The 13377-nt window shown below is 41.1% G+C and overlaps 1 protein-coding gene across 4 annotated transcripts in view; it reads right to left on the bottom strand.

Moving 5' to 3' along the window:
• LOC119852235 (palmitoyltransferase ZDHHC11-like) overlaps positions 1–13377 on the bottom strand; it is a 91462-nt gene that overhangs the window by 57694 nt on the left and 20391 nt on the right. Inside the window, exon 1 of one of the 4 annotated variants that reach the window (XM_043508556.1) lies at positions 10563–11223. The exons of the other annotated variants lie outside the window; for them this stretch is intronic. The gene's annotated coding sequence lies outside the window, so the exon portion shown is untranslated. Of the gene's footprint in view, positions 1–10562; positions 11224–13377 lie in introns of those variants that run through there. 4 annotated transcript variants of the gene reach the window in all.

Below are 13377 nucleotides of genomic sequence, written 5' to 3'. Positions count from 1 at the left end.
GATGTGACTGTAATATAAATACACAGCACTATTCTATCCATGCAAACTATTCACAAGAATAAACAAATGTGCACACGAGCACGCACGTGTAGTTTATTATAGATTTTCAATATAATCAGTAATGGCACATTCATTCTCTTATCCGCAAGTCAAAGACACAGAGAGAGAGAAATCACTGCCCCTGTATTACAGGCAAATCTCACACACACTTACTTAAATGTGACTCGGATTCCTCGCAGATCTAAACATTATATGCAGGGGTTGTAGCGCCACCTCTTGTTAAAGTTGCCTGACACTTCCCATTACAAGACCTTGTTTGCAGTTACTTACAACTTTGTCGAACTAACTGTTTGGGCTGAAATTTTCCATGCCAGGTGCCCACCTCAGGCTGAATTTTTTGGGCTTTCAATGCCTCCCTTCTGGACTCTCGCAATATGGAGGAGGAAGCTGCCCAATTCAAATGCAGAGGGGACAAAAGCCAGACCAGAAGGGAAAGGTGGGGGCAGGGGAGTATACTGGGAGAAGGAGCCTGGGAGGAGGGAGACATCTTGACAAGGTGCCTGGATGCAGTGGGAGAACTGGGATTGGCTGGGCAAAGAGTCAGGCAGCAGGGGAAGGGACGAATGGGAGTGGAGAAGACCGGGCCTAGGACTACTCCTTGCCCAGCCAGAACAGATCTGTGTAGCCCGAAAGCTTGTCTCTCTCACCAACAGAAGTCGGTGAAATAAAAGGTATTACCTCACCCACCTCATCTCTCTAATCTACTACTGCTGTCAGATACTCTTTTACTTTACAGGGCAGAGGTTGGAATGGTTGATTTAAGTGTTCCAACCATGCTAATGACCCATGTGGGTGTCAGTTATGCCACATGATGGAACTTCTGTCTTTTCAGTTTCAGAAAACCATGAAAATACAAAAACTGTGATATAAGAACTTTATTCAGGTTGCAAAGTCAAACATTCAAAAGTTAGGAATTGCCTGAATTAAGGTTGCCTGTGCACAGATGATTTCATGGTTAAGGCAGCTGACTGTTGCCTTGGGGAACTGGATTATATCTCTGCTTCTGCCAGATGGTTCATACAATCAAGTCAATCAAGTCATTAGTTTAGCGCAAGTATGTTTAAGTGACCACCAGAGGCCAAAACAAATAAGTAGTCACTAACTGTATGTTCCCCAGTTTCGGTGCGCCTGGCTTAAATGGCGACTGGTGACTTTTTTTTAAACAGTGAGGCACAAATCACAAAATAGTTATTTCTACCCCCAGCCAATGTATAATTTAATAGCTATGAAAAGCTTATCTTCTTTACAGTGAAGCAGCAGCAGGTGGACCTGGGAGCTGGAGCTGCCACTGTTGGCTCCTGTGCACGTGTACAGGGCCCATCCCATGGGGAGTGGGTTGGGGATGCACAGGGTGCATCCCTGCCCCCTGACAACTCCCTGCCGCAAGGAAGTTTTTGCCACCATCCTTCTGTCACCTCACCAAGCCATGATTACCAAAGCAATGCTTCATAAAGTGATTCCTGGGCATGGTAAATTGCCATAGTTACAAGATAGCTCCATGAAGCACTATTAGCTATACCAAGATTTGAGCCTCATGCAGAACTACATTCTTTGAACTTTTTGGCATTGCCTTTGGCTGCTGGAGAAGGCGAATTGTGACATTTAAAATCAAATCACAATTTCTCCTTAAGTCTGTATACGTTTATCAGTTAAATAATAATAATAAAAAAGAATATGCATAATGTACTTTGTAGCTTTTGGGAATTCTCGGTTAAGTTATGCCTCACTTGCCTGGGCTGTCGAGCTGCCCCTAAGGGGTCTGATTTGCAAAAGTGCTGAGCATGCACTGCTGCAACTCAGGTCAACAGGAGCTGTCCATTGAACATTTGAAGTGCTATACAGTGTTAAGTACTCTGAAAAGTCAGGTCCTAGTTGTCTCACATTGGGCACCCAGAATTAGTGGCTAGACCTGGGTGAATAACTGACTTTGTTTTGGTTCAGCCAGTAAACTGAAAAAAAAATATTCAGTTCCATTCTAGAAATATTCTGAATTAATCAGCAAATTGGAAAAAAATTAATTTCAGGCCACCAGAGAGAGAGAGAGACAGATATTCCCACTTCAATCTTTAGTCCAGTGGTCAGGACACTTATTTAGGGTCTGGGAGACCCAGTTTTGAATCCCAACTCTGAAACAAGGACTTGAACTCGGTTCTGCCCCCTGACAGGTGAGCAGTCTAGTCCCCAAACAAGAGGCTATTCTGGAATGCATTATTTTCAATATCTCCTGTTGATGTTTTTCCACTTCCTATAAATGTGTAGGTTTCAGAGTAGCAGCCGTGTTAGTCTGTATTCGCAAAAAAAAAAAAGGAGTACTTGTAGCACCTTAGAGACTAACAAATTTATTTGAGCATAAGCTTTCGTGAGTTACAGCTCACTTTCTAAGGTGCCACAAGTACTCCTTTTCTTTTTATAAATGTGTAAATATTCATTGTGCCAAAGAGAAAATGACTCGATAGCCTGGTGACACTCACCTGGGAGGTAGGAAATGTGGATTCAAACCACTCCCCTGAATCAGGGAAGGACATGAGTTAAAGTCCTTGCTCCAAAATGGGGAATCAAACTTAATCACTGGGCTAAAGGTTATGAAGGGAAGCAGATAGAAATAATTTAATGGCCCTAAAAACAAACAAAACTTTTTCACGACACAAGCTACGGGGTCAAATTTGCAACTAGTTTCTGGTCGACCCAAGAGTGCATTTTTCAGTGAATAAGCTATTTGCATGAAAAATTTTACCCAACTCTATTAATGGATTTTGGGGGGGGGGCTACCTTCCCAGTCTGTAAATGGGGACTCAATACCACCCACCCCCTCATCTTCAACAGAAGTGTTGTGAATATAAATTGTTGGCTAATCCCTCCTACTACAGTGATAAACACCATAGAAAAGCCCAAGAGGAAATTAATAATTCTGTTTTCAGAGCATGGTTCAAACAGTGCAGAATAAATAAGGCCCAGGGCCACACATTGAACAATGAGGATGAAACAAAATATTCAGTAGGTGCCTGTTAACATGTGCACTAAATGGGGCAGGGTCCTGTGGACAACATAGTATAAGATCATGTAATTAGAGACTGTATCACAATGTGTATACGCAAGGGGGCTGAGTAAGATTTCACAGGCAACCTTAATTCTGCCACTTGCTAACTTTTTTGGGTGCTTGATTTTGTAGCCTTAATACTGTTCTTTAAACTAGATTAATGTGTGTAATTTATATTATATATATATATATATATATATATATATATATATATATATATATATATATATATATATATATATATATATATATATATATATATATTTATTTATTTATTTATTTATATATATATAAAAACTTCATCCAGTCAACATTTTTAATGAGCTAGGCTCACACAAGTCTATAAAAACAGAGGAGATTGGCTTACACATGTGTCTCCTATTGAAAAGTAAGGCATGACAAAAATAAAAATAAGGCTCGTCCATAAAAAGAATCTAAAAGACTTTTATTAAAGCAGAAACAAGTGATTTTTCTGTATCACACCTAACTGTCCAAACAAGCATTGCTCTTTGCACACCTTGACAAGCACGCAAAGAAAAAAAAAATTCACACCTCAGGGTAATCTGGAATTCATCTAAAATTAATCTGATGGTCATTTAAATATCAACATTAGCAAATATTTCACCAACAGTTTTAGCAAAAACAGCCAGCGAAAGCACCAAAATGGATTGGATGATGAGCATCACACCAACTTCATTTGTCACATTAGCTGGATGCAATTTAATACAAAAGAATTTAAAACAATGCGTCTATGGCAAAGAGTATTAGTATATGACCATAAAGGTGCTCATACTACATAAATACTAATCAAGAAAACATTAGTTGTAGAAGGTTATTTTTTGGTTGGTTTTGTTTTTTTTTTTTTTTTTTTACACAGAGGGTATTGAAAGGAGGGGTGTTTTTCTTTTGGTTCTTTCTTTCAAAAATGTACGATACAATCTGTGTTCTTTGATCAATAAATTAGGAGGGGTTGTTATAGAGCAGACAAAATTCTTAAGGGCATAGAAAAGACAGATGCTGTAAGATTGCTTCATTTAACTAAAAAGATCAGGATTAACTTGAGGTAAGGAAGGATGAAATACTAGGTGCTTGTCTACACAGGGAAGTTACTGCAAAATAAACTAGGGTGTAAACTGAAAGCGCACTAGCTATTCAACACCTGCTTCCTGTGTGGACTCTTTTTCAGCAATGAAAGTCATTTCCAAAGTGGATTAAACTAAATTGCCAAGTGTCCATATGGATAGCTAGTGCAGAATAGCTATTCCAGGCTATTTTCCCCTGTACAAACAAGCCCTTAATTTAAACAGAATGTCTTCACATATAGATTAACATGGAAATTAGTGCAATGTGAAAACAGTTTATAGAAGCAGTTTAAATGCAGTTTTAGAAAGAGAACTGTATCTGCAAGTACAAAGTAGTATTTGTATTTCAATTCCACATTTAGCGCATCTCTTTTCCATGCAATTTACAAATGATACACACAAAGATCTATGTAAAGTCCTGCTTGATAGTTCCTTAGTCTAAACTGTAATAAAATTTAAAAGAAAAAAAAAAAAAGGATTTTTATGTAGTTTTTACTATTGGAGAGTATTTTTTATTTATTGTTGTAATATGGCAAATAGTTCTAATGGAAAAATGACTGAAAACCAAATGATCTGTTCAGAGGCCAGAGAAGAATCACACATTGATAAACTAGGTACTAAAACTACAGCTCTGTAGATAACTTCTATGCAGAGCTCTGAGTAAGTCAATCTTCATGTTAGTTAGCTTCAAGCTTTCCTGAAAGAGTTCACTATTTGAGAGAAATTTTAGCTGAAATCAAGTTGATTTCTTGTTAGACTTCGTGCTGTTCTACATTCAAAAATAAATGAATAGGCATTGTTTCATTCACCCAGTCACGGCATCAACCCATCCCATCCCCAATAGTTTGTAGCTGAAAAGAACTGTAAGAATGGTTAAGGGTTAAATGTTTACAAAAAAAGAAAATATGGAGGGAGGTTCATTTTTGAAGGAATGCACAATCTTTGTTCCAGATATTTCAGTATGTTGCAGTAAACTTTTAATGCACATAGAGGGTCTGATTTTCAGCCCCAATCAGAGATGTGCATGGGCCTGTTTTGCACATGCACTACTGTATGGGTTTTTGCAATCTGTATGCGCACAAAGAGTGGCACATCTAGGCATGTGCACATAAATCAGGGATTACAAGGAATTATTTTGGGGATGTTCTATGGCCTGTGTTACATTCAGGAAGGCAGACTAGCTGATCACAGTGGTCATTTTTGGTCTTAGATTTTATGAAGCTGCTTAGAGCTTTAGTTAATGCAAGTAGGTAAGCGTGCAAGATAAGTGCAAATTTCAGGGTGAAACATCAGGCCTAGAGTGGATGAATGAGTTATATCCTCTCTTTCTTCAGCTTTAGAAATCATGACGACTTTTAGATTATTCCTATTGCCACAAACAGTTTTAGTCTGTTCTTGGAAGCATGCCCTTTATAATTTGTTTTTTAGGTGTGTGCCTTTTATACATTAAGAGATAGTCTACATGGAGAATGTATCTGAATTTACATCACACCAGCACGTGCCACACACTAAATGGCCATAACTTTTAGTGCACAGTAGTGGGGTCCTCATGGCCAATTAGCATGTGGCATACCTCAACTTGCCATGCAATAAATCTCACTGTAACTAACCCTTAGGTATTGCAATTCCATTGCCAAGACCAAGTGAGTTCTACTATGACTTCTTCATTGCACACCCTTCATGTAGCTACATCTCAGGTTCTTGACTTGTTCCCTTTCAATCCTACCTGCAGACAGACAAAACAGTCAGATAATTTCAAGATTGTCATGCCTGAATTCTACTTAAATATATACTAAAAGTTGTTTCAAATCAGTTGCATCTCAGTATAGTTATAAAGAAGTCTTCCAGAGATGTAAATCAGTAGATTCATTTGCAAAAAATTGTTTCTAAATTTTAGTCTGCAATAGTATGACATACCTGATTATGTATCATGTTTATATGAAGTTTATTAAAGAAAAAAATTGCACCTGTATGTCACAGATTAGACGGTCTCTTTGCTTTATCTACATCCTGATTAAAGCAACAGTACTCTGTGGCAGACGCCATTCTCAGGAGTGGATTTGGGCCATGCTTGTTATGCTTCTGTACCACAGAAGCTTACATCTGAAGTACTGTACAGCACTGAGACACTTATGATCAGTTTACTAGTTTATTCATACCCTTTACTCTGCAGCAAACTAAGTGACATCAGCAGCTGCATTCACATTTCATTTCCTGACAATAATAATCTGCCTGTATCTTGTGATTACAGCATTAGTAAACCTCTCGCATTATGTACTGTAAATTGTTCTTTCCAGTAAACTGTCCTGGGATTGAAATCCTGAAAATTAAGCTACCACCTTTAGAACAAATGCACATCATTCCATATGCTCTTTTGATAATTTCCATTATATCCAGCAGAGCTGTGTCAGGAGCAATATGTAATTTTGTCAGGGGTTAACAGTGTCAAGAGAAACTTTAATGGATTTAAAAAACACTTTATAAACTAGCCAGGAAAACTCAGAACAGCAGCCACACACTGGATACAGGACTCAATTTGAAAATATACTCTTTAAAACTCGGTCTTCTATGCACTGGATCATTAAGTGAGGACTGTTGCTAAGAGGGGGCACTACTCCCCAACTATTTCTCCCTCCCCCCATCATAGAAATAAGAAGTGTTCCAGATTTTCCCCAATTCCTTGGCATGATTACACTAGAAACGTAAGTTGACCTATGTCAAGTTGACTTACAGCCACTGTAGCAATTACCCCAGTGGTTCATGTCCACACTACCCTTCCTCTGTTGATGGTGCGGATCCTCACCATGAGAGCTTCCACCAATTTAAGAGGGGCAGTGTGGGGGGTTGAGAGCCTGGGCTCTCAGCTCCACACGCAGCTCCCTGCTGGGAGTGCCCGGCTGGGAGCCCAGCTGCATTGGGAAGCCAAGAGCTGGGGGGAGATTGGGGGAGGGCAGCCAGGCTTCCCAGGAGGAGCCTCTAGGCAGGAGCCTGGCTGACAGCGGGAAGCTGGGCAGGCACAGCCCAGCTCGAAGAGAGGAACCCAGGCAGCTGGTCTGGGAGCCATGTTCTGAGCACAGGCATCAACTTTTCTTGGCACCGGTGGGTGCTCGCGTCCCCGCATCCCCGCCTCAACTCCGCCCCCTTCCTGCCCCTATTGGATCCCTCCCCAAATCCCCAGGCCTTGCCTCTTCCCTGAGCGTGCCGCGTTCCTCCTCCTCCCCGCTCCCTCCCAGCGCTTGCCTCACAGAACAACTGTTTCATGGCGCAAGCGCTGGGAGGGATGGGGGAAAAGCAGGACACAGCAACGTGTTCAGGAGAGGAGGTGGAGCAGAGGTGAGCTGGGACAGGGGGGCATGGTGGGGAGGTGCCATTTGGTGCAGAGCACCCACCAATTTTTCCCTGTGGGTGCTCCAGCCCTGGAGTTGGCGCCTATGGCTCTGAGAGGAGCGGGTGCAGCCTGGCTAGGAATGGGGAGCCCAGGGACAGCTGGGTTCTAGCTAGAGCAACCCACCCACCCTGGTGACAGCCCAGCTTTCTTGTCAATTTCACAGCTCCAGCATGGAGCTGCGAAACTGACAAGAATGACAGCCAACAGCTGATGTGAGTAATGCAGCATCTACACAGACACTGCGTCACCCTAAGTACACCAACATACGCCTTAACACCTTTCGTGCAGCTGGAGTTATTACATCGGTGTAGTTGGGCACTTACATCAGCGGGAGCAAGGCTATAGTGTGTACATTAACTTAATTAGGTCGACGTAAGCAGCAGGTACAATTTGAGAGCACAAGTCTCTATGCATAGTTTTTCATGGGCATGAAGTGAACGTGTTAAATAAGACCAGCATCTGCAAAGACTCATAGAAATGAGATGGACTGGTTACCTGAAAATATTAGAAATAATCCTCAATAATTTGGAAGAGATTCAGAGTATTTGTCAAACTTTGTGAATGGATACAACAATCTATCCACTGAAGCATGAGGGCTGTTGAAAAGAATTTGGATGATTCGCCAACTTTTCCTAGCTGAGATTATAAAAACAGTTTTGAAATGTTTTGCTCCTATGAACAATTACCTTCAAAAGGAATGGATGCACCTTGCTAAAAGGAGTTGAATCAATTACCGTTGCCTCTGAAGAACTTCAAATATCTCTTAAAAAAAAATTTGTTTTCTTCATAGATTTCATCCAAGCACATGGTTTTGAAAGATCCATGTGATGAAGAATCAACAGTAAGATGTGCCACTGAAAGAGCCAAAGCATTGCCCCCAAATTTTCAAGAATCCATAGTCATTGACCACTTACAGGATTCTAAAATGTAAATGAGCATTAATGGTCCAAGATTAATCATAAATTGATTGATCAAACCAGGGTGAATTCCAAAGGAGATTTTTGGAGAAGAACTCCAAGTTATACAAAAGCTTGTCAGCAACCTATTCCTCCACCTCTCCAGGCTTCTTGAAATTGGAATCACTGCATGCTTTGATTCACTTACTTGGGTTGGATATTGAGAAGATGAAAGTTAAAATGACTGTATTTAAACCACTGATAAGTAAGAGAAATTGAAAATAATTTGAAGACGTTCTAGATCAGTGGTGGGCAACCTGCAGGGATGTGCTGGCAGCTGCTTCCCGGCCAATGGGAGCTGTGGGAACGGCGAACCGCAGTCACTGGGAGCTGCAGGCGGCCGTGCCTGCGGATGGTCAATGTAAACAAACTATCTTGTGGCCCACCAGCAGATTACCCTGATGGGCCATGTGTGGCCCACGGGCCGCAGGTTGCCCACCACTGTTCTAGATGCTGCCATGGAAAAGAAAAAGAGTCTTTCCAATTTGTTTCTGAAATGTCAATTGCGGTCTTGTTGTTTGGAGCATTAACTGCAACTTGTGAGATTTCCTTTTCTTGTTTGAAAATAATTTTACCTCATCAAAGGATGAGCATGACCCATGAAAGTAAGAGAAAATGAATTCTCCTGTCATACAAAAGTGACTTCAAAACTGAACCTAGATATATCTTTGAAGAAGAATTCAGATGCCATTATCCAAGACAACTTCAAGTTTCTATGAACAATCTTTACATAACACAGCAATTTCATATTAAGATCTATACTTTCATATTTCTGAATCTTTGAATTTTTTGAATGCTTGAATGTGTTACACTGAATGATCACAAATATGTAACTTATTTTTCCTGATTTCACAACCATAACATTTTTAAAGAGGCTTCTGGCTGAGACTGTTTTTCCACTAACTACATGAACTTCTGAAGGCAAGCACAACTGCCTCTCTTGTCATGCAGTCTAACCCACCTGCTTTGCCCGATGTCGATGTCATAGCTACAGGACCTTCAGCAATATCTTTTAAAAGGTTGCAATCCAAGAATATGCATTAGGGCAGAAAATATGAATTAGTAATCATTATTCATTTTATTCAGATCTACGGAGAAAGTGTGATTATTTTGACACATTCACAATTTGAGCTACACTGGACCATTAGCCCTTTTAGACACTTTGTTAAGGTGCAGAAACAGAAGCAGAAAACTAATTATATTCATATACTGCAAAGTAGTTATTTTCAGTATTATTTTTGTTTCCTACAGGGTTTATTATTCATGTAGCCATAAGCACACAGGGCAGTTATTAATACTTATTCTGAAATACCTAAATATCCTGTTTACTCAGAGATGCTCATAATCAAGCTGTCTCACTATGAAGAAATATCTAAAAAGCAGAACATGTCATTTTCAGCTTCCCTTTATCATAAACACTTGCATTTACAGATCTGAAAGTCCTGGATTCTGGACTCCAATTTTCACGTTACAGAGAAATTGTTCGACTATCCCTCCTCCCCCATTCTTATGGTAGATTTCATGACAATACTTGCGTAGCCTCTTAAGGTGGTCTCAAACGTGATCTCAGAAACAGATCTTCCCTCCAGTCATTCTTTCTCTCTTTCACTAACTTCAGAGTCTGCCTCAACCTTGTTAAACATAATCCTAAAAGCCAGTGAGATCAAACCATACACGGGTCTGTCTGCCTCTTTTTTGCCACACTTTATCACGTTTCTTTCATTGGATCTTGCACAACAACCTGCCTCAATTAAGTTCAAAAGCACTCAATGACTTTGAGAAGCCTGTCTGGTAACCTACACAGCAGTCTGGTATAGCTGTGCAGAAAATCTAGCTAGTCATCTTCGCTGTTCCCCGAGCAATAAAAGGTGGAAAAGAACACATTGCGTGGACCAGCAGCAACCAATTGAGCTAATTAAGAAGTAGGCTCTACACTTTCCCTGGCTCCTCTCTTGATGTTATTAGATGAAGTAACAGAAGGAAGTTGACAGGAAGGTGACCATGATGTAAGGCAAGGATCGCCATTTTTTATAAGTTACCCGTTTTATATTGATCCTCTCCAGATTGCTGAACTTCACTTGAAAACAAGTAACAAAAGGCTAACTCCCAAAGAATCCACAATTTACACTAGCCACGTCATATGTCGAGACAGGATCTTGTAAACTTAGTTTGTACTATAGATTCCAGGGCAGTGTAGACATGTTCAATGAAGCTAATAATTAAATATGAAGACTTGACTGAATAAAGTAACTAATAAATTCTCGGTAACCTGTACCCTATATTGGAAACACAATCTATAGAACCTGTATCTTACCTAATTAGAATGAGGGTAAAGTGAGCAACGACAACAACAAAAATCAACCAGAAACTTTTTTTCCCCCCAAGTGTAACAGAAACAGGAACAGGGTTGTGAAACCAAACAAGCACTAGGACAGAACAGAGACAACAAGAGCAAAGCTTACTCTATACACTGACTTAACATTTGACCTTACTTCCTCTCCTTCTACAGCATAGGAGTTAGAGTAGCTTTTTCTTCCAAGTGCAAGGAACGTGAAAATTGAGGGTGCCACATACAAGCCACTCACATGTGGGTGCTCTTCATTCAACAGTGTGAAAAGTGTGGCTAAACACCCGGATTCTTCAAACACCATTTTGTAAAGTAGAAACTGCAGGAAGCTTTTCACATCACTTCTAAAGTTCTTAAGAGATCACTTCAGCATAGCAAAAACCAACCAAACAAAAAACCCCAAGCCCCTAACACACACTACTTTGAGCAGTCACCAAACCACAACCTCCCAAATGTTTTCTGGACAATTCCAACTCTACCCTTGGGCCAGCATTAGCTAGTATAATTAGTTAAACTTGTAATGATGAAATAAAATGAACCCTGCCACAAGGGCATGCTATCCTTTTGTACTTTGCTGGAAAAGGATACTATATACAGTAGAACCTCAGAGTTATGAACACCTCAGGAATGGAGGTTGTTCATAATCTGACATGTTTTTCATGGCCATGAATTTCGTATGGCACTCTACATTACTAATATCCACAATTGCCTGGGCAATCCACTAGGACAATGACAACAGAGTCACATGTAGAATCATGAGAGATAGTAGATGGGATCTGCTCTGGGATGGACAACTCCAGGATTTTTCATTCAAGAAAAAAAAAAAAGTGTTTTATTTTATTACTTAAACAGCCTGCCTGCAAGTGTTAAGTTAGGCTCCACCTACCAGGAGTTGAGTCTCAGTTTCCAATAAAGCAGAAAGTCAGGGGAGGAGATGTTGGCTCTGCGGCCCGAGCATGCATCAACTCTTCTCCCTCAGCATCAACTCTGTTGTCATTTTTTGAGCCTCCACACTTGGAGCCCCACTACTTCCATCACCTGATTATAGAGTCCCTCTGCTACAGGACTCGTGTTACAAATCTCTACCAGCATGCAAAGAGTTATACCCTATGAAAACCATCCCCCATTCCCAATTAAGCAGGCAGAGAAGTCCTATCCTGGCAAGAAGAGAAAGTGCTTAGCCAAGAGAAGACTAAGGAGAACACCCACCACAGTTTCACAAGCCTACAGGTAAGTAAAATGGGGTGGGATGTGGAAAAAAGGAACTTTGAAAGGCAAGAGTCCTATGCAAAATGTCTCACTTATTCTGGGGAAGAAAGAGGGAGGTCTTCACCTAGTCACAGACACTTCATTCTTGGGGACCACAAAAACAATAGAGCCTCACCCTGTTATTTAACCTACCTAGCCTGGAGCCCCTCCTGAGATCTTGTGCTCGGGGAAGTAGGAGGAGGAGACAGGTGAAATCCAATAGTGCAGAAGGTCCTCCCCTTAATGCCTCACGTGGGACAGGGTACAGTGGTGAATTGCAGAGAACTACAAGCATTACATCTGATTTGTTTTCTCAGCATTTTTTTTTTAAACCACTCAGGGTATGTCTACATGGCAACTAGATACCTGTGGCTGGCCCGTGCCAGACAACTCAGGTTCGCAGGGCTTGGGCTGCAGGGTTGTTTCTTTGCTGACTTCTGGGCTCAAGCTGCAGCCCAGGCTCTAGGAGCCTGCGAGGTGGGAGGGTCTATACAGCGAGGAAACAGCCCCACAGCCTGAGCCCCGTGAACACAAGTCAGCTGGCAAGGGCCAGCTGCGGGTGTCTAGTTGCTGTGTAGACAGACCCCGAGTCAAAACTCACCCAACCCAGGCATTACTTTTATTTAACCTGAAGTATGCTAGACACTTTACAGAACACAGTAAAGGCATGAACCCTGCCCCAGAGAGCTTCCAATCCAAATGTACATTTATAACATTAAAAGTTATAACTAGTAAACAGAGGGTGGGAGCATGGAAAAAGAGCAAAGATTATGGTTAACACCATGCAATTGCTTGTTTATCTTTGTCTGCATGTTGCAATGAGCAGGGGATGTGACGCAGTGCAGAAAGCTGAACAAGGAGATCAGAAGGCTGTAAAGGCTGTAGCATAAAGGCTGTAATCTCACAGAGTGAAGGTGGGGAGTGGAAGAAGAGGAAAACTGGGACATGAACCACAGCTCCCTATGTGCACAGAAAGTATCTAGCACATTTAAACAAAACAAAACAAACAAACAAGTGAAAGAAGAAGGAGATGGCAGAAGTTCTAGGCGGGTGATGTTGGGTCAGCAACAAACAGAGAGAGGCAAGGATCCAGATGGTGCATTCTCTTTCCTCTTCCTATTCCTTCTGAAGAGTAAGAGGGGAAAACCAACCCGATAGCTTTCTTTGACAGGCTAACAAACCCTGTGGATAGGGGAGGGGATGGGGAAGCGGTAAATATGGCATATCTTGACTTTAGTAAAGCTTTTGATACTGTCTTG

The sequence above is a fragment of the Dermochelys coriacea genome, chromosome 2 (assembly GCF_009764565.3).
Source record: "Dermochelys coriacea isolate rDerCor1 chromosome 2, rDerCor1.pri.v4, whole genome shotgun sequence".
NCBI classification, from domain to species: domain Eukaryota; kingdom Metazoa; phylum Chordata; order Testudines; family Dermochelyidae; genus Dermochelys; species Dermochelys coriacea.
The sequence above is the reverse complement of the archived record's forward strand: the minus strand, read 5'-3'. Positions and strand labels throughout refer to the sequence as shown.